The 26,050-nt window shown below is 48.1% G+C and overlaps 1 pseudogene; it reads right to left on the bottom strand.

Moving 5' to 3' along the window:
• Positions 1-22,412, bottom strand: part of LOC145400545 (uridine-cytidine kinase-like 1) — a 29,154-nt pseudogene extending 6,742 nt beyond the window's left edge.
• Positions 22,413-26,050: the final 3,638 nt, after the last annotated feature.

Genomic DNA, 26,050 nt, shown 5'->3' with positions numbered 1-26,050 from the left:
AGATGGCAATTTTAAGTCAATTCAGAGGAAAAAGGGGTTTAGGATTATTATTATTACCTGTTGTAGTTGTGTCATGACATTTTGAGCAATGAGATTTATGGCAACTTCATTCTCACCTCCTCTTGGCACAATGATGTCTGCATGGACCTGAGAATAAGAAGAAAGTAACCATCATCATTATTTATTTATCATTTTCATTCTCTCTCTCTCGTTCTGTATACGTAATTAAGGTATCACCATAATGGTATAATAATAATAATAATCATCAACTGATGGAGTAGAGAGGTATACAAGGGAGGGGGGTGTAAACTGAGAGCAGGGCAGTGAAATGGCGACATGGAGGCAATTCGTTTGTGGCCATCCCGTATGGGAGTAAGGCGTCTGGCAATAGATAGATGCCTATAGATAGATCATCAACTAAGAACATGAAGAAAGTATTTATCATCATTAACACTTCATCATCGCTTACTCTTTCAGTATAGGTAATTAATGTACCACCATAATACTGTAATCCATCTATCCACCCATAATCCAATCCCATGCTGCCCCATGAGGAGTGTAGGAGTGCAGGCCAGGCAAGTTGGTCCTGACATTTAAGATGAGTGACCAGCCTCACTCATCCCTGAGTGGCATTACATGATCAATATACCCCAACCACCCACTGGATATAAACCTATACCGGCTCATTCTGATTGAAGCGCTGTAATTACCCACTAAACCACCAGGCGCCATAATTTGGTTATATGGTTACCACCCAGTATAGTAAATGGTTTCCTGGTGTACAGGAAACCATTTGGCTTATCACTCACTGCAGTGTCACCCACAGGCAGAAGGAAGGGGAAAGAATGAAGGAAAGACAGAAGAGGAAGGAAGGAAGAGAGGAAAGGGCAGACACACAAGGTAGCACAACGTCAAGTGAGTGCCCCCACCTACCACATAATACTGTAATACTACTACTACTACTACTAATAATAATCTATCTATCTATTCATTGCGAGATGCATTAATCCTGTAAGGGGTGGCCACAAACAAAGCACCTCCATGCCACCCTGTTCCCTTTGATTTCACTGCCCTCCCCCCAGTTCACACCCCTCTCTCACATACCTCTACACTCCATCCCTCCATCTCATCCTTGGCCTCCTCCTTCCTCTTCCCCCCTTCACCTCACTCACATACACTCTCCTTGTTAGTCTCTCACTCTCCATCCACTCCACATGGCCAAATTACCTCAGTGTATTTCTCTTAACGCTTTCTATCACATCCACATCCACACCACAACGCTCCTTTATATCCTCATTCGTCAGACTGTCTCTCCATGTGACTCCACAGGCTCCTCTCAAGTAACTCATTTCCACTGCTCTCACTCTTGACTTGTGTCCTTCCAACAAGGTCCAAGCTTCACTTCCATACGTTAGAGTTGGTATCACAATACTATCATGCAGCAACTTATTTACTTAAAGCAACTTTTTTACTTAAATGCTCACTTCCCTATTTCTTATCACTGCATTCAAAGAACCAGCAGCCTTTCTTCCTTGTTGCATCATCTCATGCACTGCATCCTCCAAACCTCCATCCTTACTTATCACACTACCCAAGTACTAATGACTCACATTTTCCACTTCCTCATCAACCAACCTTACTGTGCAGTCAGTGACATCATTCTCTTGAAGACAATAACTTTACTCATCCTTACATTCACCTTTAGATTCAATTTCTTACACACTCTCCCAAACTCATTCATCATCATCATCATCATTCTTCTTTCCCCCCCCTCCTCTCTCCCACCTCTCTCTAACATAGGCAGTTCATTATTATCACCACCATCCCAACTTCTATTACCAATGAAATTTGGAGTGAGGGAAGTTATACAAACATCCTTCTCTTCCTCCTCATCATTATTATAATATTTCCTGACATGAAAAGGAAAAAGATATATTGACAACATCTAGTAACTTAAATAATGCTTAACCATGCAACTGAGTCCTACACAGACCATACAGATCTAGAGGTCCTTATCACAGAGGTATCAACACACTGTACAGAGGTATCAACACACTGTACATACATGTACTCTTCTGAGTTGCTACATCACAAGAATGTTTTTGTTGTTGTTGTTGTACCCCAGGCTCATCTGAACATGAACCCTGTGTATTGTAGTCTGCAGCAGTCCAACACCCTTCTTTTGGGGAAGACGGATAAAGCTGTTATTATAACCAGCCAGTGGTGCCACCCAGTTACATTGGCGTCACCATACAAAGGTGCCCATCTCCACCACCACAAACTGTTACATAGGTGCCACAGATCCAGAGGTCCTTACCATAGAAGGGGCAATGTAGTAGTCAAATGCAGGCTTGACAAACTTGAAGTATTGTTTCAACACACCATCCAGTTCTCTCCCTCGCTCTGCAATGTCCCGCTGCAATCGGCGAACCAGTCTTTCATCTGAATCAGTGTCAACAAATACCTTCATGTCTAGTAACTGTTGAAAGAAATTAGGTTATTATTATTATTATTAACACCATAATCATCATCATAGAATCCTGTGTTGCCCCATGAGGAGTGTAGAAGCCCGGGGCTAAGCAAGTTGGTCCTGACACTAATACGAGAGTGACCAGCCTCACTCATCCCTGAGTGGCATTACGTGAGCAATAAACCCCAACCACCCCTTGGATATAAACCTGCACTGGCTCAATCCGACTGGAGTGCCTTAATTACCCACTAAACCACCAGGCACCATAATTTGGTTACATGGTTACCACCCAGTGAAGTAAATGGTTTCCTGGTGTACAAAGCTGGAAGTAACGCCACTACTATTTTAATAACGATGGTGGTAACGCCATTACTTGTTTTAGCTAGTAGCAGAACTGAGAGCGCTGCTACTTTTTGGCCGTACTCACGTGTTACTGCGCTCCTCACTACTCAAGCGACGAATACAGGTCCGGAGTCGGTGAGTACTGTACATACAGATATGCTGACGGTTTGGTTGTATTAATGACGAAAAATAATACTTTTGTCAGTTCTGTCAATTAATGATGTTTGTTCTACATTACATCAGTGATTTATTGATTATTATTTAATAGTTATGTGCAATATTTAGACAGGAATTTGCTAGTTAATTATCAACTGTTTAAATTAAGTAAAGATAAATAAGGATGTCAGCTAGATGTAGGCAAAGCTAACACACACACACACACACCTCTAACTATCCCCGTCTCTAACTCTCGCCCTCTCCCTCACTCTCTCAGACTAATTCTTACTCACTATGTTATTGTTTCGTAACAGTATGTTACTTATAGCTTAAAGTAATGGAAAAAACATTGCTGTTGTATAAATAGCCTTTAAAAGAAAGCCCCAGTTCATTTTTTCTTTCGTTTTCGTACATATATTAAATAGGTATCACTGAAAATATAAATCTATATACTGTAGTATGTATTGTAATGCTGAGTAGAATTTGGCTCGACTTCTCGTTCCAAATCAACTCAACACTGAGCGGGGTCCTCTTTCGAGACCGGAGCTAGTGCAATGAAGAGAGGCAGGACATAAAAACTTTCGGCAACACCATACACGTATATTGTTTCAGTTAGACACAAGACATTTCAGTAGACATTACATCACAATATAGAGCAATACAAAACCTTATCAAAAATATTGTGTATCTCACAGGATACTAGCTTCCTAGATATTAATGACAATACAACAAATCTTAGTACTAGGAGTACAGTAAATACCCGTGCGCGCGGAGCGCGTGAGGGGAGAGAGGGGGGGGGTTTGTGATTTACCAGGAAGGAGAGGGGGAGGTAGGGAGACGCGGAGAGTGACTTAGAACGGCGAGGGAGAAGTTATGATAATATTTAATGAGGCCCGATATTAACAAGGGAGTTTAGGTGTTTTCTATTGGCAAGAATTCTTTGATAATTAACTCTGGTTCTTATTTGGACTTTAAGAGCGGGGGTGAGGAGTGGGGAGGGTTTTCAGGGATAGCGTGCGGAACAGGGGAGTACAGTTATCACTCGCGGTCCTCGTAGTTTTGGTAACACTAGATTTCCGTCAGCACAACTTATATACTACACATCTTCCGGGTAGGTTATGTAGACTCGCACTTCCCAACGCGTAACAAAGTCGGAACCCTCGTAAATTCTATTCCACTGTATTACTCAGAGTTTAACCAATAGCACTCTAATAATGTATTATCCTTTCTTTGGGCTCTAGAGAGAAGTCCTTAGTAAACTCGGGATGACACTCGCACGTATCTTCACTTGGGGTCTCTACCCATATTTTCGCCCGTTAATGTAGCATTATGTCCTGGGTTACCCCAATGGAAATTACATGAAATCACTGCACTAGTCTTATTCTAAGAGAAAAGGAGTCACACTTAACCTACTTCACAATTGCAGGATCCTCGTATCTCTCGTGGAGAGAAACACGGTTACCTCAGTGATGATCCGGTCGGACTGAGGGCGTCGCCAGGGTAGGGCGAGCCGGGAGGGCACGGGGCGACTCACTAGGGCGTCCTCTCATGTCCGGGGGCTTCCAGACTGGGCTCCGGACTGGGGCCGAAGAGGGCTAGGAACCTCTGGGTCAGGTCCCGGCGTCGCGGGGGCGTGGTGAGGTCTCGCCCGGGTGTCCTGGGGCGGGCCGGAAGAGGCGACGGACTGCGGTCTCCTATGGGTAGGGGCGCCGGCAGGGAAGGACTGCGGCAGCGGCTGTCACGGGGGCCCGACAGGTGGGTCTTCTCAAGGGCCTCGCGCAGGGAACAGAGGCCGGGGGAGACAGGGAGGTCTTTCCTCCTCACTATACTCTGGGAGCGACCATCGATCGTCTCCACCGGGGTGCTGAGGGAGCGACCGTGGATCGTCTCTACCTGAGCTTTCAGGGAGCGACCATTGATCGTCTCTTCCTGATTTTTGTGTGAGCGACCATAGATCGTCTCTATCTTTTTTTTGGGGAGCGACCATTGATCGTCTCTACCGGTGTGCTGAGGGAGCGACCGTTGATCGTCTCTACCCGAGCTTTCAGGGAGCGACCATTGATCGTCTCTACCTGACTTTGTTGTGAGCGACCATAGATCGTCTCTGTCTTTTTTTTATGGGAGCGACCATTGATCGTCTCTACCAGTGTGCTGAGGGAGCGACCGTTGATCGTCTCTACCTTAGCTTTCAGGGAGCGACCATTGATCGTCTCTACCTGATTTTGTTGTGAGCGACCATAGATCGTCTCTGTCTTTTTTTTATGGGAGCGACCATTGATCGTCTCTACCTTGCCACTATTAGAGCGACCATAGATCGTCTCTACCTTAGGGGTGCTGTCTGGATTACAGTTTCTGACTCCACCCCTAGCTAACTCGGTGATTCCGCCACACGAAGGTAGTGTCTTTTGCCTACGGTGGCGGCGGCGCAGTGGTTGCGTCTCACAAGGGCGCACGGCCCGGGCTGACGTACGCCGCTGTTGCCCGGAGTGGTGGTGGCTGGCGGCGGCTACCCCGGGGAGTCCGAGTGGGGGTGTCGGCATTTTTGAGGGCAGACTCCACTGCTCCTGGTCCGCCTTGATGTCGGGGAGACTGCAGTATTCTCCGGAATATTCCGGAGAATCGATGCGGTCAAAACCACGCATTTCACCACCGTGTTCTTGAAAAAAGTCACGTCCCTGTGGCTGGAGGTGGAACGCTAGAGTGTTGGAGGTGGTGGAGATGGGCTGGAGGTGGCGGAGTGTGTGCTGCCAGGCGGTAGTATAAGAATTCTCCTCTTGTGTTTGGTCATAAGTGAGGAAGAGGGCGGAGGGGGTGGTGGTGTGCCTGAGGATACTTAACAGGTGGTGGGGTCCGCGGAGCCGGTGGTTCTTGGCAAAGGAAGGAGCCCATACAGCTCGCTTAATCCTCATGTTGTTTGGTGTGGTTGTCGGCGTGGTTGGAGGTGGAATGCCGGACAGAGTGGGCGAAGGCCGGGTTTTGTGTGGTAGTAATGCGGCGTTAAGTCTCTGGGGAGTACAGATAGGAGGGATTTGGGCCCGATGTAGCTGGACAATGTGAAGTCGCGGGGAGGTGGGGGGTGTAGGGGTGTGGGAATATCGGGCGGGTGGGCGTGAGAGGCGGCCCGAGCGGGTAGTGGTGGTGGTGAGGGTAGGGGTGGGGGGGAGGGGGGCGTTGGGGGTGGGCGGGTTGTCTTTCGTGCCGCGGGTGTGGTAGCACGTGGTATTGGTGGAGTGGGCGTATGGGTGGTGGGCAGGGGAGGGGGGGAAGAAGGGGTGTGGGTGAAGGGGTGGCGGTGGTGCGGGCCGGGGTGGAGGGGAAGGGGGGCGTTAGGTGTGGGCGTGTTGTCCCTTGTGCCGTGGGTGTGGTAGGACGTGGTATTGGTGGAGTGGGCGTCCGGGTGGTGGGCAGGGGGAGGGGAGTGGAAGAGGGTTGTGGTGAAGGGGTGGTGGTGGGGGCGGAGGGGGTGGTGATAGGCTGGGGGACGGGGGTGGCGGCAGGAGCTGGAGATGGGGGAGTGCGGGCTGAGGGGCAGGCCACGGGTGGGTGGGGCGAGGGGGAGGGGGGGGTGTCGGGGGAGACGTCAGGTGAGGTGCCTAGGGCGGGAGAGGTGGAGGTGGTGGGGGGGAGAGGGGGAAGGGGAGGAGGAAATGTAACACTCAAATGTGGTTGTAGAGGGTGGAGCGGGAGCCGTGGGGGGTTGGGGGGGCGGGGTCGTGGCGGGGGGGATGGGTGTTCGGAAAGGGCGTACGTGTCGGTTTCGGAGGGTACAGGGAGTGCCGTGGTAGTCCACGACCACCTGGTAAGGATTGGGGATTTTGGTGATGGTGTGCGGGCCCGTGAAACGGGGGGCAAGTTTGTGGGGGGTGGGGAGTTGGGCGATGACTACGGTGTCACCCTGCTTGTAGGGATTGGCGGCTGTGTCGGGTCCAAGATCTAAGTTTCGCTGTAGGTGGTATACCCGCCTTTTTAGCAAGTGTAGCGGGTCTGTCGCAGGGGCAGAGGTGGGCGGTTGCAAGTGATGGCGTAAGGGTAGTAGGAGGGGGGTTTCGCCAAAGACCCTCTCGTGGGGGGAAACCCCGTCCTCTCGGGGGCAGGAATTCATGCCCCACTGGACGATTTTGACGTGTGCTGGCCAATCGTTGTCTTTGGTAGCCTCGATTCTGGTCCGCAGCTGATTTGCCAAGGTACGATGGCTGCGCTCACACACCGCGTTCCCTTGAGGCCAATATGGTGAGGAGTGGGAGATTTCGTATCCAAAAATCCTGGCCAGCTCTTCCCAGACTTTCCCGGAGAATTCGGGGGCATTGTCAGAATGGATGGCCTGGGGAATGCCAAAGTAGGGAAAAACGTGTCGGAGTAAGGCATCGGCGACCGCGACGGCGTGATGTTCTTTAGCGGGGCAGGCTATTACGAACTTGGAGTACGTGTCAACAAACGTGATCACGTACTTATATCCCGATTTAGGAGGGAGAGGTCCTACCACATCGACTGCTAGGAGCTGCCAGGGTTTGTGGGCGGTGATATGGCCAGAAGGCCCGGCGGTCTGGGTAATGTCTTTCCCGAGCGCACAGGCGCGGCAAGCTTGAATAATTTCCTTGGCGAGGATGGAGGGGTTCGGGGCCCAGTAGATGTCATTAAACACCTGTAGCAATTTTTTGGTGCCCAAATGGATGCCGTTGTGGGCGTGTAACTGGCGCAGGGTGTCACGTGCCGCATCGGGGGCCAAGAGGATGTGTCCAGACGGGGTCAAAAGGTGGTCGCCCTGTCGGCACAATTTGGGAAACAGGTAGGCTGGGATCCAGGGGGGGCGTTCTTTGTGGTGCCAGAGTTCTAGCAGGTCCTGATCTGGTTGGACGGCGTGGATGGGAAGGCGGGAGAGGGCATCTGCATTAGTGTGGAGCTTCCCGGGTCTGTACGAGATTTCGTATTGAAATTCCTCTAGGGTGTCACGCCATCGGACGGTTTGGGCGTTCTGGGAATCCGATTGTCGCAGCCACTGGAGTGATTGGTGGTCGGTTATTATAGTGACTTGGGTCCCAGAAAGGCAAGCTCTAAAATATTGGAGGGACCAGATTATGCCGAGGCATTCTCGCTTGGTGGCGGAATAATTTTTCTCTGCCGGGTTCAGTGTGCGGCTGGCACAAGCAATAATGTGTTCCCGACCGGCCTGTACCTGGGCTAGAACAGCGCCAATGGCGTCCAGGGAGACGTCCGTGTAGAGGCGAAAAGGGAGGGCATAGTCGGGAAAGGCCACGATGGGGGCCGAGATAAGTTTGTCTTTCAGCTGTTGGAAAGCGGTTCGTCGGTCCTCTGTCCAGAGGAAAGGTTCTCCTTTCCTCGTCAGATCGTGAAGAGGTTTAGCAATTTGTGCAAACCCCTTCACGAAGCGGCGGTAGTAGGATGCGAGCCCCAAAAAGGCACGAATGCCGTGAACATCTTGCGGAGGTGGTATGTCCGCTATGGCGCGCAGCTTATCGGGGTCTGGGGAGATTCCTGCTTGGGAAATGGTATGGCCTAGAAACGCGACGGTTTTTGCGGCCAAGACACATTTGGCTGGATGTAACTTGAGGCCTGCCTGGCGAATTCGGGTGAAAACTCGGCGGAGGCGCTGCAAATGATCGGCCCAAGTTTGGCTAAAAACGATGACATCATCAAGATAGGCCAAACAGATCTCCCAAGTGAGGCCGCTTAAAACAGATTCCATCAGCCTGGAAAATGTGGCTGGGGCATTGCAGAGGCCGAATGGCAGGACATTAAACTCATAATGGCGGCCATTACTGGTAGAGAAGGCCGTTTTGCCTCGATGATCCAGGTGGACTGGGACCTGCCAATATCCAGACTGGAGGTCAAGGGTAGAAAACCAAGACGCCCCGTATAGGGAGTCTAGGGAATCGTCGATGCGGGGAAGGGGAGTGGCATCCTTAATTGTGACGTCGTTCACGCGGCGGTAATCGATGCAAAACCGCATCGTGCCATCTTTTTTTTTTACTAGAACGACGGGGGAGGACCACGGGCTGGTGGAGGGGGAAATAACACCCGCCTCTTCCATTTCGTGCACTTGGCGGTCTTCCTCTTCTCTCTGTCGGGGGTTCTTCCGTCAGGAAGGCTATCGTATCGGGGGGCCTGTCGTATGGATCTCGTGAGACAGGTATGTAGTGTGTCCTATATCTGCGGGCCCTGCCGCAAACAAATCCTGGAACTCCAGGAGGAGGCGGCGTAAGGCGTCTGACTGTTGGTCGGAGAGATGGTCAGGGATGGGGGGGAGGGGGGCGGGGCATTGGGGGGGGGGAAGGGGCGCAGGGCTCGGCTTCTTCCATCTCTCCGACGGTAAGCCCTTTGGGAAGGGTGAGAGGGGATGGTGTGAGATTGGCGATGCGAATGGCAGCGCGGTGGGGGGGAAGAAAGGTAGGGGAAACGAGGCAGGCAGAGAGGGGTCCGGCAGGGAGGAGGGGGGAGAACAAAACGGATGGGCCTGAGGGCCTGTTCAGGGGCACCCAGGCCTCGTGGTGTGAGGGGATGGTAACGGCGGCGGAAACGGTGGCAGGGAAGGAGGGGGCAAGAGTGGGGTGGGGTTGCGCGGGGGAAGGTGGAGGCGAAGAAGGGGAAAAGAAGGAGTGCGAGGGATTTTTTTTTTGTGTGTCCTCCGGCCGGGGTTGCGGCGTGCAGGTACAAACGGCTGGGGTGGAGCGGGGTAGGGGGTGGAACTGGAGTTGTCGGTTGCGACAGTCGATAGTGGCTCCGAGTTTTTGAAGTAAGTCCAGCCCTAAACAGCCGTCATAGCTCCGGCAGGAGGAATCAAAAATGATGAAGGGGTGCTGGGTAGATACTGGTTGGTGGGTGTCGACCCGTAGGGCCCGAGTTTCCCCATGGATGGGCAGGGGGCCATCCCCCGCATCTATAAGGTGGGTGGTAGTGGGGCGGAGCGGGCCAAACCGCGATTTGTAGCGGGAGAAATAATGGCTGTAAAGACAGGATCTGGCTGCTCCCGTATCGACTAGTAGTCTGGCCTTCACGTCGTTGATTTTCATTTTGTGGTACACTGGGGGGTGATACTTAGGGGTGATGGCCCCCGCCACCGTGGGTTGGTGCGGGGGCGGGCCTAAAAATCCAGCTGGTTAGGGCTCTTGTGTTCCTGTTCCTGCTCTAAGTCTCCTGGTGGGGGATCGTCCGCTGGGGCCTCGCCTTCTAGGGCGGAGACCTTACGCGGACCCGGGGTTGTGTTTTTGCGGCGAGCAGCTTTCAGCTGGTCCCGTACGTCATGAAGGGGGCAACGGGAGTTGCAGGCTGTGAATTCCCACGGGTTGATGAGAATTAAGTTTGGGTTTTCTCGCGGGGCGGGGCGCCGACAAGAGGGGTACGCCCTGGGTGGGCTAGGCGTTGGGGTCGGGCTGGTGTGGGGCAGGGGCGGACGTGGTGCGGCTGGGGGAGCCGGGGGCCCAGTGGGGAATTTCTTGACAACATTGATTTGTTGTGGAGGGGGGCAGGCGGTCAGGAGGCGTCGTATCAGCTGTATATCCCTATCCATGTCTCCTGTCGGATCGTGGATAGTAAAGTGTTGCTTCACAACACTTGGGAGTACTCGGAGCAGAGTATTGAAGGTGTGCTGGTCCCGGGTTTCTTCGTCTGATTCCGGGTAGGCAGCAGTAATCAGGCTTCTTGCCTGCAACAGGGTATTATCTAAATCCCCGTTATAAGTAAAGCTATCCAACTTGGATAGAGCCACCACTTTCCCTAATGATGGGGTGATGGCTTGGACTGCGAACTTGGTAAAGTTCTGCCAGGTGAGTTCTGGGACAATTTTGGCGCAATGTTAGCTGCGGCTTTACCCAGTAGTGGAAGTGTGACTGCAATTTTTTGTTGGTCATTATCGAAGCCAATATCCAATAAGGGTTTAACTATTGCAAGATATGTTTGTATGTCATACTGGTCAGGGTCAAACTTGGATAACTGGACGTGCGGTTTAGTTGCCATTTTTCCAAATATTTCCTATTTACCTCTCTTCTACGCTCGGATCTAGAACCACCGCTGGCCACCAGTGTAATGCTGCGTAGAATTTGGCTCGACTTCTCGTTCCAAATCAACTCAACACTGAGCGGGGTCCTCTTTCGAGACCGGAGCTAGTGCAATGAAGAGAGGCAGGACATAAAAACTTTCGGCAACACCATACACGTATATTGTTTCAGTTAGACACAAGACATTTCAGTAGACATTACATCACAATATAGAGCAATACAAAACCTTATCAAAAATATTGTGTATCTCACAGGATACTAGCTTCCTAGATATTAATGACAATACAACAAATCTTAGTACTAGGAGTACAGTAAATACCCGTGCGCGCGGAGCGCGTGAGGGGAGAGAGGGGGGGGGTTTGTGATTTACCAGGAAGGAGAGGGGGAGGTAGGGAGACGCGGAGAGTGACTTAGAACGGCGAGGGAGAAGTTATGATAATATTTAATGAGGCCCGATATTAACAAGGGAGTTTAGGTGTTTTCTATTGGCAAGAATTCTTTGATAATTAACTCTGGTTCTTATTTGGACTTTAAGAGCGGGGGTGAGGAGTGGGGAGGGTTTTCAGGGATAGCGTGCGGAACAGGGGAGTACAGTTATCACTCGCGGTCCTCGTAGTTTTGGTAATACTAGATTTCCGTCAGCACAGCTTATATACTACACATCTTCCGGGTAGGTTATGTAGACTCGCACTTCCCAACGTGTAACAAAGTCGGAACCCTCGTAAATTCTATTCCACTGTATTACTCAGAGTTTAACCAATAGCACTCTAATAATGTATTATCCTTTCTTTGGGCTCTAGAGAGAAGTCCTTAGTAAACTCGGGATGACACTCGCACGTATCTTCACTTGGGGTCTCTACCCATATTCTCACCCGTTAATGTAGCATTATGTCCTGGGTTACCCCAATGGAAATTACATGAAATCACTGCACTAGTCTTATTCTAAGAGAAAAGGAGTCACACTTAACCTACTTCACAATTGCAGGATCCTCATATCTCTCGTGGAGAGAAACACGGTTACCTCAGTGATGATCCGGTCGGACTGAGGGCGTCGCCAGGGTAGGGCGAGCCGGGAGGGCACGGGGCGACTCACTAGGGAGTCCTCTCATGTCCGGGGGCTTCCGGACTGGGCTCCGGACTGGGGCCGAAGAGGGCTAGGAACCTCTGGATCAGGTCCCGGCGTCGCGGGGGCGTGGTGGTCTCGCCCGGGTGTCCTGGGGCGGGCCGGAAGAGGCGACGGACTGCGGTCTCCTATGGGTAGGGGCGCCGGCAGGGAAGGACTGCGGCAGCGGCTGTCACGGGGGCCCGACAGGTGGGTCTTCTCAAGGGCCTCGCGCAGGGAACAGAGGCCGGGGGAGACAGGGAGGTCTTTCCTCCTCATTATACCCTGGGAGCGACCATCGATCGTCTCCACCGGGGTGCTGAGGGAGCGACCGTTGATCGTCTCTACCTGAGCTTTCAGGGAGCGACCATTGATCGTCTCTACCTGATTTTGTTGTGAGCGACCATAGATCGTCTCTGTCTTTTTTTTATGGGAGCGACCATTGATCGTCTCTACCTTGTTGTGGAGGGAGCGACCGTTGATCGTCTCTACCTTGCCACTATTAGAGCGACCATAGATCGTCTCTACCTTAGGGGTGCTGTCTGGAGTACAGTTTCTGACTCCACCCCTAGCTAACTCGGTGATTCCGCCACACGAAGGTAGTGTCTTTTGCCTACGGTGGCGGCGGTGCGGTGGTTGCGTCTCACAAGGGCGCACGGCCCGGGCTGACGTACGCCGCTGTTGCCCGGAGTGGTGGTGGCTGGCGGCGGCTACCCCGGGGAGTCCGAGTGGGGGTCCGAGTAGGGGTGTCGGCATTTTTGAGGGCAGACTCCACTGCTCCTGGTCCGCCTTGATGTCGGGGAGACTGCGGTATTCTCCGGAATATTCCGGAGAATCGATGCGGTCAAAACCACGCATTTCAGGAGAATTGGATGATGAATGAATGAACGAATGTAGAGCCACAGTATTGTCTTTTTCTGCCACTAAGCTATGTGGAATAAGCTGCAAAAGGACAAAAATCTGGGCCAAGTTAAGATGAAAGAACTACAGACCACCACACCTACCTTCAAAACATCCGGAGAGTAGAACGCCAAGATGCCTTCAAAGATTATCACATTGGCTCCATACATGGTTTTCTGAAAAAAATAAATAAATAAAATAAATAAATAATTAAATAAAAATAAATACATCATCACCACCAACACCACCACCATCACTGCATTTATATCACCACCAGAATCATCATCTGCTACGTACATACAGCTTTATATCATCATCACCAACTGCTCTATACACCTTATATCACCACCACCACCACCACCATCATCATCATCATCTGCTCCAAACGTTGTTTTTTGAGTTACAATACAGCGTATGAACATTAAGTTATTGGAGCAGTATATATCATCACCATTTGCTCCAAGCACTGTTTTTTAAGAGGCAGCTACAATATGGTGTAACTTTCATCACCACCACCACCACCACCACCTAAGGATGGAGTACAGTAGGATCTGAAAACAGAGATGTGGTAAAGCACAATACAGTGAGAAGTACAATCAGAATGCCAAGTGAAATAGGCCACACATTCATCCACTTATCATTCAAACTCCCCATTATCAGCCCAAGAATAACCTCCTGAAGTCTGTATAGTGCAATCCCAGTTAACCAGGAAGCTTGGGCAATTTACCTTCCTGGTTACTGATTTTTCCTGGGTATCAGATATATAATCTTCTACACAAGGCTCTCGATCTTCAATTGATTTTGGGACCGAAAAAACCGATCAAAATGCGATTTATCAAAGTGCAAATTGATAAACTTATGGAAAATAAATGAATGGGACCGGCGTGTTGTCAACAAACTTAAACCAACTTTTACGTATACACTTATAGGCTACCCACCCAAAATCATAACACAACCATATAAGTGTTTACATTTAGTACATATTTACTTACTATTAGCAAGAAAAGCAAGAAATACAGGCTGCATTCACTTTAAAATAGAAAGAATGAAGCTTATGTGGTAGAGCGTTGGTTCTGGTTCCGAGACAATTCGCCGTCAATTCCCCGTCAGACAATTCGCCTTCAAAAGATGAATGATTCCCCGTCAGGACAATTTGAACCCTGGACAATTCCCTGTCATTCTATAAACAGTGTAGTTATTATTAATTAATCAATACTTTAATAACTATATTTCAGGGGGATCCATCAAAGTCTATGTTCAAAAGCGTAAGCTTTGGGTATTATTTATTTGTTGCACCTTTAGCCAATAATTAACTAGTTTCTTCCTTGCTGTAGTCGCCTTTGAATTATATTTTAGCATCACCCATAGCTGTCTTCATTAATGACAGCGAAATGCTCTGAAACCTTGGTTCCAAGGCAGTGGTTGAGTCACTGCTGCCTGCCACCACTGCCACCCTCGCTGCCATCACTCGTGTTTGCCCCAACCCCGCTTGAGTGACCACCTGCTTCCTTGTCCTTGTCCCAATCACCATGGCCACAGCTGTTGATGCTTCCACTGTAACTTCGATGAAAGCAAGCAAAGAACAGGTACTGACGTCACAAAAAAGATTTCAAATGTTTGAAAGAGGGCAAGCTTCACCAAGTGACGGTAGGTGGCATGACAGATGAACAGATGAGCATCGACTTGCACTCGCAACCCGGCCTGAGTGACTGAAGCGCGGCTTTTGAAATCCAAGCACGAATTTTGGACGAGCGGGCGAGTCCGATCGAAGTACAAAATATCGAAGTAAGGTTAATCGAATATCGAGAGCCTTCTGTACTGTAAACAGGTTGTATCAGTGCAGTATATACCCCTTGTATCCAGGACCACACTAATAGATTCCATTTGATACATAACCTCACACTAAACAAACCCATAGGCGTTAACACATGTGATGGCAGTGTCCTGCAGTAGTGCAAGATGCACACAGTAAGTTCATTTTGTTAAATACTGTACTTCATAAAACATGGAAAAATAAACTAAATTAATAAATCTTGAGCAATTATTGGTGAATTGATGATCTGGAAAGAAATGCTATACAGTGGCATTATCAACACTCCCTTGCTCACAGTTGTGAATATGGCCACGGCCCACCCATTTATTTCTCACCTGATTGCCTCACTCCACCCCTCACTCGCCACTCAGCTGTTATGCACATAATACAATACATATGAATTGCAAGCACAGTAATTTTACCCAACAAAACAAACCTTCATTTCTAACAGCCACACTGAACTTCTCTGCCCATGCAAATGCATTCTAAGATGATGTACAACTTCATATTAGAATGCATTTGCACTGGCAGACAAGATAAAATCTAGCTGATAGAAATGAAGGTTTGTTTTGTTGCATAAAACTACTGTGCTTGCAATTCCTGTGTATTTATTGTATAAACCACAAAACAGCTGAGTGGCGAGTGAGGGGTGGAGTGACAGCAGTCAGGTGAGAAATAAATGGGCGCACCACGGCAAGGAAGCTGTGATAATTCTATGGTATAACACATCTTCTGAAATCATCAGTTCACTAATGAATGCTCAAGATTTGTTTGTATAGTTAGTTTTCCATGTTTTTATGAATTAAATAATAATATTTAACAAAATGGGCTTGCCAATGTACTGTAAGATGCTGGAAGCTTTTGGTGTAGAAGTGAGACCTGGGCAGTAAAGGAAGACGATATTCACAGGCTCAAACGTACAGAAAAGATAATGACTAGGTGGATGTGCCGTGCGTCCTTGAGTGCAAGGTCTGGAGGGGGGCTAGGTTTATGATGGAAGAGTTAAGAGATGGGATGGGACAGTAGTGTATTGGTGTTATGATAAGGAGAGGTAGACTGAGATGGTTTGGGCATGTGAAATGGATGGGGGATGATAACTGGGTGCAGAAAGTGAGAAGTGTTAATGTTGGTGGAAGGGATGTGAGAGGCAGACCGACAAAGACCTGGGACGAGGTCACTGAGTGTGACCTCAGGGTTACAGGTTGAAACAAGGATGCTGCCAGAGATCGGGCAGCATGGACAGCTACCATTAGGCTAGGTGACCACGGCCGATGCACGCAAGCATGTTGGAGCTTTCAATAACGAAAACATGGTAATGGCCATAAGCATACTGTCATTTAGATGGTCCTTGATGGTGTTGCTACTGTCTGGGATTAATTGTGGGACATCATTACAACAGAGTTTAAGGTTGCTGGGTGACATGTTGCTCAAAACCTTGTCTGTTTTGGATGTTCTTATGATTTACATGTCCACTGCTGAGAATCTCACTGACAGTACTGTATATATCTCTTAACTCTCTCCCATTCCCTGAAGAAGTAGACCGCATTAAAAGGGCAACTTCAGCCTGCAGTCCATCAGCTTCATGTTTCAGATGAGCCTGTGCCACAACTACAAAAACCTTCTTACCACATCCATTCATATATACAGTATATATATACCGTATATATATATATATATATATATATATATAAAACTATACAGCTTACCATCTTTGTTTCTTTGAATGTGTGACAAATCTGAATACCGGTAAATCAACCTTCTTACCCTAACCAAAGTGTCTGTTTCTTCTGGATGTGTTACAAGTTGTATACTGAAATTTCAACATTCATACCACAACCATCCCACAGACTTAAACCCCATAAAAACACACTGTATAACTCACCGTCTTGGTTTCTCTTGAGTGTGTGACAAAGTTGTATATTGGCACTTCCACCTTCTTGCCTTCCTTTAGCCGCACCAAAGTCTTTGCTACCAGTTCAAAATCAAAGGCATCAGGGTGGTCGAAGTTGTATTCATTCTTTGCTGCCTCTTCATGCTGCTTCTCTGAGAGTACCTGGACAGATGGACAAATATAGATAGATAGAAAGTAGACTGACAGACAGACAGATAGATAGACTGATAGACAAAGATACAGACATAATATACTGTAAATTTCTACTTTTCCAAAATAATTTTTTTCTTACTTTTTTAAATGTAATATATTTAACTTTTAATCCTCATTTCTTATGTAAATGCCTCATTTCCAAAACCAATGGAATCATGTAAAAAAAACACACACACCAGAAAAACCCTGGCTTCCAAACTGCCACTCTCTCTCAACACATACCTTATAGAAAGAATCAAGGGAGAGTAGTGTCACCCACGGTACATCAAGCTCTTCTATAATTTTCCGGGCAACGGTTGTTTTTCCTGAAGCACTGCCACCACACACACCTTAGGAAAAAAAATATATATATATATATCATCATCATTGTACAAAACTTTAACCCTGTTTCCTCCCCCCCCAAAAAATAAAATAAAAACGAAACAACACCATTATCATCAGCCCAAAGATATAAATAGCCAAATAGCCTATCCTGTAAAAACAAAAATAATATACATGGAGAAATAAATAGTTTCATATGTACTGTAATACATAATAGCATTATGTGAATCTGACCATCATCATCATCATCATCATTGCTATTCCATTTTGTACCAAGTCATTTATACTCTCCATCATGCTTACATACACTGACCTTGGTCACCTAATGGTAGCTCTCTCCACGCTGTTCAATCTCTGGCTGCCTCCCTATCCAGTTCCTTATTCCTGAGGTCACAGTCTATGACCTTGTCCCAGGTCTTTCTTTGTCTCTTGCAATCCTATCCCAACATTCACACTTCTCACCTTCCACACCCAACTGTCATCCTCCACATATATCACTACCCTCATTAGGCCATGCACAATTAAAAAAATAATAACAGTTTAAAATAGAGGTTATTATAATCATCATCATCATTTCATAGATGCATGGTGTACCCCTTTCACAAAATAAAAATATTCCTTTACTAAAGAGAGGTGAGGAATTGGAAAATGTGAGTACGTTTAAGTACTTGGGTAGTGTGATGAGTAAGGATGGAGGTTTGGAGGGTGAAGTGCTTGAAAGTGTACAGCAGGGAAGAAAGGTTGCTGGTTCCTTGAAAGCAGTGATAAGAAACAGGGAAGTGAGCATGGAAGTGAAAAAGTTACTACATGACAGTATTGTGATACCAACTCTAACGTAAGGAAGTGAAGCTTGGATGTTGTTGGAAGGACACAAGTCAAGAGTGAGAGCAGTGGAAATGAGTTATTTAAGAGGAGCCTGTGGAGTCACATGGAGAGACAGACTGACAAATGAGGATATAAAGAAGCATTGTGGTGTTGATGTGATAGGAAGCGTTAGTAGGAATACACTGAGGTGGTTTGGCCATGTGGAGAGGATGGAGGGTGAATGACTGACAAAGAGAGTGTATGTGAGTGAGGTGGAGGGGGTAAGAGGGAGGGGGAGGCCGAGGATGAGATGGAGGGATGGGGTGGAGAGGTATATGAGAGAGGGGGGTGTGAGTTGGGAGCAGGGCAGTGAAATGGCGGGGGACAGGGTGACGTGGAGGCGATTTGTTTGTGGCCACCCCAAATAGGATTGAGGCATCTGGCAATAGATAGATAGACAGTTGCTCCACGTCTTTTCCATGCCAATTTTTCAAGATCAGCAGCATACAGTATTTTAGTGATTATTTCTTGTCACAGCACAGCATTCAAAATAGTGTGATGGCAATTTCACACCTAATCTCATCTTAAATGTCAGGACCAACTTGCCTAGCCCCGGGCTCTTACACTCCTCATGGGGCAACGTAGGATTGGATGATGGATGGATGGATAGTAGGTCTGGTCAACAGGCGCTCAACCAATCCGAGTATATAGAAAACTCTTTCTTAAATAAACTCTTGTCTAACTTCAACCTGTGATGGAAAGAGTCAGGCTTTCTAAAAAATTTCCACTTGCTATTGTGTCCCGTAAAAAGAGAGAGAGAGAGAGTAGTTAAGCATCAGCCACGAAATAAAATAAAACAACATGAAACAAACACACATGGGAATTATGACTGTTAATACTGTGACTCCAGGTTCAACTGTGTGTGAACCCAGTGGACTGCAGGCTGATACTGCCCTTCTGCAGTCCATTATCCTCCTCTTGTGGATAAGGAGGGAACTGGGGGACATTTATATACCAGGGCAGTGTACCCACCTGGCTATATCAGTGCCACTACATGAAGGCATCCTACTCCAGCACCAAATTAAACTACAGTAATTCCAGATGTGGCCATGTACAGAGGATGGAGAATGACAGACTGACAAGAAGTGTGTGAGTGAGGTGGAGAGGGAAAGGAGGATAGGAAGATCAAGAATGAGATGCAGGGATGGAATGGAGAGATATATGAGGCAGAAGGGTGTGACCTGGAAGAAAGGTAGGGCAGAGGTCAGAGAGACATTGAGGAAATTTGTCTGTTGCCATCCCTTACAGGATTAAGGCACTGGCAATAGACAGACAGTTCTAAGTATGTGAACCCAGCTCATCTGATGCAGTGTGTGGGTTGCTGGTGTCCCTTAACTTGTAAACTGCAGTATTCAGTGCATCAAACTGTTCCCTGGAGCATTGCCACGTACATCATGCCACTCAGCCTGAAAAATGAAAAATATTAGTAATGGTATTAGTTCTTGGGTTTGTGGTAGGAGGTGGTGACCATCATCCACTCACTTGATGTAGTGCTGCCTACTTCTTCCTTAACCTTTATCATTCTTTTTCTGTGCCTGCCCTCCTCTCTTCCTATTTCTCACCATCATCCACTCGCTTGATGTAGTGCTGCCTACTTCTTCCTTAGCCTTTATCATTCTTTTTCTGTGTCTGCCCTCCTCTCTTCCTACTTCTCCCATCTTTCCTTTCACTTCTTATTGCTTTTCTTTCCTTTACAGGTGGCTTTACATTGAGTGACAAGCCAAATGGTTTCCTGTAAGCCAAGAAACCATTTACAACGCTGGATGGTAACCATATAACCAACCCATACATGCTTCCTACGTGTCAACAAGTGGGTTGGTGGAGGGTTAGTGCCCCTCCCTGTAAAACAACTAACTCAAAGTCAAACGGCCACCCCTTACAGGATTAAGGCGTCTGACAATAGATAGATAGATAGGATTGGTTCTGCCTGATTGGGAATAATGAAACTACAAGTACACCCTGTGCCTAGGAGGTGGAGCTGTGATTCCAGGGGCTTGAATGGTGAGGGAATGAGTGTGTGACCCATTTATGGTGACCAGTTCTCCCACAATCATTTTCCCCCTTTTCCTTGCTTTCTGGACACTACCTCACCCCACCTGAGTGTGGAAAAAACAAACGGGATGAAGACGATGATGATAATTGTCCACAGTTAAGGAGATACTGACCTTGAAATTTGCACACCCATATTCCAGCATGTCACTTACATTTCATACCAAATTGTAATATCTATCTATCTATTGCCAGACGCCTTAATCCCGTTAGGGGTATCCACAAACAAATCGCCTCCATGTCCCCCTGTCCCCTGCCATTTTTCTGCCCTGCTCCCAGCTCACACCCCCCTCTCTCATATACTTCTCCACTCCATTCCACCACCTCATCCTTGGCCTCCCCCTCCCTCTTCCCCCCTCCACCTCACTCACATACACTCTCCTTGTCAGTCTCTCTCTCTCCATCCTCCCCACATGGCCAATATAACCAATTGGCTTAAATACCTGGTTATACAAACATCCCTCAAGTACTTCCCTGTCCCCTGAAAGATGGATGGCAGACTGCATGAGCAAGGCAGCTAATACACCTGTAGTTGGCTTCAGCTACGCCTGGGGTTACAACTACTACTACACTGAATGCATAACTTCATGATACCGTAGCTGACTGACTGACTAAGAGGGTGTATGTGGGTGATGTGGAGGGAGGGAGAGGGAGGGGGAGACCGAGGATGAGGTGGAGGGATGGAGTGGAGAGGTGTATGAGGGAGGGTGGAGTGAGTTGGGGGAGGGCAGTCATATGGTGGGTGACAGAATGACTTGGAGGTGTTTTGTCTGCGGCCACCCTTCGCAGGATAAGGGCATCGGGCTATAGATAGACAGATAGATAGACCGCAGCTGGCAAAGTATGGTACACATCTACCTGAAAGTTGATTTACACCATACTGTCCTTCACTACATTCTCTATGAGCCTGTACAACATCATAAAATCAATTGGTGAAACATTTTTAAATTTTTTGCAATTCTTTTCTGTGATAAGAGTCATGGCGAATTTTTTTTCAAAGCCACAGCTGAGTGGTCCTGCCGCCTATCATCAAACTCAATGGTAATTCTGACTACACAAAGTCCATATTTCTGATTACTAAGGTTTTCTGATTTAGTATGCGGTAGTTGGGGGTGCTCACCATCCACTCACTCGACGTAGTGCTGCTCTTGGGTGTCTGCCCTTTCCTCTCCTCCATCCTTCTTTTCTCCGATCCTCTTCTGTCTTTCTTCCCCTCATTCTTTCCTCGTCCTGCTGCCTGTGGGTGACTTTACACTCCCTCTTCTGTCATTCTTTCCTTCATTCTTTCCTCTTCCTTCTGCCTGTGGGTGACTCTACACTGAGTGACAAGCCAAATGGTGTCCTGTACACCAGGAAACCATTTGCTACGCTAGGTGGTAATCATATAACCAAATTCTGGCGCCTGGTGGTTTAGTGGGTAATTACTGTGCTCCAATCGGATTGAGCCGGTGAAGGTTTATATCCAAGGGGTGGTTGGGGTTTATTGCTCATGTAATGCCACTCAGGGATGAGTGAGGCTGGTCGCTCTCATCTTAAATGTCAGGACCAACTGCCTAGCCCCGGGCTCCTACGCTCCTCATGGGGCAATGTAGGAGTGGATGATGGATGGATGGATGGATTGGTATCTATCTATCTGTTTTTCTAACAGTACAGTATATCTATCTATCTGTTTTTCTAACAGTACAGTATATCTATCTATCTATCTATTTTTCTAACAATACAGTCTATCTATCTATCTATTTTTAACACCACAATCTATCTATCAATCCATCTACTACACAGCTCTTTCTATATAACCCTTAGGCTGCTTTGTCTATCTATCTATCTATCTATTTTTCTAACAGTACAGTATATCTATCTATCTATCTATTTCTCTAACAGTACAGTATATCTATCTATCCATTTTTAACCCTACAATTTATCTATCAATCCATCTACTAAACAGCTCTTTCTATATATCCCTTAGGCTGCTTTGTCTATCTATCTATCTATCTATTGTTCTAACAGTACAGTATATCTATCTATCTATCTATTTTTAACACTACAATCTATCTATCCATCCATGTACTAAACAGCTCTTTCTATACATCCCTTAGGCTGCTTTGTCTATACTGTAATATAAAACCCAGGCCAGATATACATAAACAATACACTGCTTCCCTTACCTGGTACATGTTATTAAACCCAGGATGGTCAGGGTCATGGCATAGGCAGGATGTAGGCAGAATTAACACATCTGAATTGCCTAGTCCTTCCTGCAATCCACAGAGCCTCACCATAACGTACATCTGTTAAGAAATTATCATTATTATCATCATCATTATCACTATCATCATCATCATCACTATTATCATTATCATCATTATCATGTTCATCATCATCATCACTATTATCACTATCATCATCACTGTCATCATTTACATCATCGTCATCATCATTATCACTATCATCATCATCATCACTATTATCACTATCATCATCATCATCATCATCATTTACATCATCGTCATCATCATTATCACTATCATCATCATCATCATCATCATCATCACCTTAGGACAGGGTGAGGTATAACAATAATAATCTATCTATCTATCTATCTATTGCCAGACGCCATAATCCCGTAAAGGGTGGCCATTTGACTTTGAGTTTATTTGTTTTACGGGGAGGGGCACTAACCCTCCACCAACCCACTTGTTGACACGTAGGGAGCACGTATGGTTTGGTTATATGGTTACCACCCAGCGTTGTAAATGGTTTCTTGGCTTACAGGAAACCATTTGGCTTGTCACTCAATGTAAAGCCACCTGTAAAGGAAAGAAAAACAATAAAAAGTGACAGGAAAGATGGGAGAAATAGGAAGAGAGGAGGACAGGCACAGAAGAAGAATGATAAAGGTGAAGGAAGAAGTAGGCAGCACTACATCAAGTGAGTGGATGATGGTCACCACCACCTACCACTATAATAATAATAATAATAACAATAATAATAATAATAAAAATAATTAAAATGCCCGACATCATTGCCAAGGGCATCTCCCCACCCCCAGGAGGAGCCTATGGAGGGGCGAATAGAGCGCGACATGACCCCTGGCGACAGGGACGTAAGTCCGCCCGGGCCACGAGCCCCTATGACTCACCCGCCGCCACAATAGAAGGAAAAAGAGACTACCTTTCCGGTGAGCTGACTCCCAACAGGATCAGGGTGGAGCTACTCCTATAGCTCAAGGCAGCACCCCTGCGACGGCCTGTAGCTGCTCAAACCTCCTTCAGGACACGGCCTGTAGCCGCTCGGGAGGCAATCAGGAGACGGCCTAAAGCTGCTCGGAAGGTGTCCTTGAGACGGCCAGTAGCTGCTCACTCCTCCTTCAGGACACAGCCTGTAGCCGCTCGGATGGTGCCCTTGAGACGGCCAGTAGCCACTCGCTCATCCTTCAGGAGACAGCCTGTAGCCACTCCCCCACATGGGCCATGGCCAGTAGCCGGGCTTCAGCAACGGCCTGCAGCTGCACCCTTGAAAGGCCACGGCCAGTAGCCGGGCCCTATGGCACGAGACAACCAGTAGCCGCTCCTCCGTCAGGTGCTGCCACACCCACACAGCGAGACAACCTTCAGGAGGAAGGTCCCAGCCCCGAGGACTGCTGGAGAGGCCCTGTGACTCCCACCGGGCTCTTCTCTGTGCAGCCGGTCCCCGAGGTGCCCAGCCTGACGGACCCTAACGGAGGACGACGCCGCAGCCAGATCCTGTCGGCGTCCCTGACCGCCAGAGAGCACAGCTGACGGGACCTCGAGACCGCCCCTAGGACCCCCGGACGGGACATCTTCCCACCCCGACACCGGAGACCGTCATCCTCTGTCAAGAGCTTGAGTGAGCGCTTCAGGCAGCTCTTCGGCCCCAGTCCTGAGGGCCGTACTCCAGTTCCCAGCCCCGACAGTGGTGGGCCCTTTGCCGCACATAGCCCCGGACGAGAGAGGACACCCCTACGAGTGATTCTGTGGCCCTTGGATGCTGAGGCCCCTGGAAGAACTCAGCCCCCATCAGCAGCCGGGCTGTGAATTCCCCGTTGCCCCTCTACCCTCGCCGCCACCACACCCAGTCCCGGCAGTGAGTGACAGTGAAAGTGCCGTGACAGTGATACAGTGACACTAGGACTGGGCAGTGAGCTACTCTGTGTAAGGGAAGCCTAGAGTAAGACCCGTCAGTGTTAACGTAATGAGAGGTGGAATAGTAGTGTAACAGTGAAACAGTGAACCCGGCCGAGCAGTGAATGTAGTGTCTGCCTACACAAGCATATCTGGATTTCAGTAACGTAGCCTAGCTCTACAATCAATCGGCGCTACCAGAACCAAGGTGTGGATTAACAGTGAAACAGTGAAGTAGAGTAAGCGGCCAAACAGTGATCGCAGTGCCCACCTATACACGTGTGACTCGGCCCCCAATGGCAAAGCATCCACCTAAGACCAATAAAGTGCACTGCCCACACTAAACACAATATAGTCTTCCCACGAAGCAACAGTGATTGGGTTCTCTGCCCACTGCCCCCAGTGCTGACTAGTGGGTTCTCTGCCCACTGCCCCCAGTGCTGACTAGTGGGTTCTCTGCCCACTGCCCCCAGTGCTGACTAGTGGTTTCTCTGCCCACTGCCCCCAGTGCTGACTAGTGGTTTCTCTGCCCCCTGCCCCCAGTGCTGACTAGTGGTTTCTCTGCCCACTGCCCCCAGTGCTGACTAGTGGTTTCTCTGCCCACTGCCCCCAGTGCTGACTAGTGGTTTCTCTGCCTCTTGCCCCCAGTGCTGACTAGTGGTTTCTCTGCCCCCTGCCCCCAGTGCTGACTAGTGGTTTCTCTGCCCCCTGCCCCCAGTGCTGACTAGTGGTTTCTCTGCCCCCTGCCCCCAGTGCTGACTAGTGGTTTCTCTGCCACTGCCCCCAGTGCTGACTTGTGGTTTCTCTGCCCACTGCTCCCAGTGCTGACTAGTGGTTTCTCTGCCACTGCCCCCAGTGCTGACTAGTGCACTGTTCATTTTATTCCCAATATTGTCCCAACAGTATCCCGTGCAATACTGCTTCCCATAATCTCTACATATAACTTATAATTGCCCAGACTCCTGTTCTCGTGACATCTACCTGTTTCACATATACAATGTCAATACACGTGTAAGATTGTTGCAATGAGTTTTTGTGTCCTGCCTCTCTCTTATTTGTCTAAGCTCCGGTCTAGAAAGGGAACCCAGCTACACACTAAGCGTTAGAGGGACAGGAAGCCGACCCTAAAACACCCAGCATAACAATAATAATTCATTCATCCATCCATCATCCAATCCTACATTGCCCCATGAGGAGCATAGGAGCCCTGTGCTAGGCAAGTTGGTCCTGACATTTAAGATGAGAGTGACCAGCCTCACTCATCCCTGAGTGGCATTACATGAGCAATAAACCCCAACCACCCCTTGGATATAAACCTGCATCGGCTCAATCTGATTGGAGCGCAATAATTACCCACTAAACCACCAGGCGCCATAATTTGGCTATATGGTTACCACCCAGCGTAGTATATGGATTCCTGGTGTACAGGAAACCATTTGGCTTGTCACTCAGTGTAGAGTCACCCATAGGCAGAAGGAAGAGGAAAGAATGAAGGAAAGAAAAATAGAAAAGGGAGTGTAAAGTCACCTGTAGGCAGAAGGATGAGGAAAGAATGAAGGAAAGACAAAAGAGGATGGAAGGAAATATGGATGGAGGAGAGGAAAGAGCAGACACCCAAGAGCAGCACTACACTGAGTGAGTGGATGGTGGGCGCCCCCACCTGCCACCAATAATAGTAATAATAATAATAAGAAGAAGAAGAATATATAATAATAATAATAATAATAATAATAATAATAATAATAATCCATCCATCATCCAATCCTACGTTGCCC

Source organism: Coenobita brevimanus, chromosome 52, assembly GCF_032717465.1.
Source record: "Coenobita brevimanus isolate Jiangsu-jjx chromosome 52, ASM3271746v2, whole genome shotgun sequence".
In the NCBI taxonomy this organism is placed as follows: Eukaryota; Metazoa; Arthropoda; class Malacostraca; order Decapoda; family Coenobitidae; genus Coenobita; species Coenobita brevimanus.
This window is presented reverse-complemented; position numbering and strand designations above follow the sequence as displayed.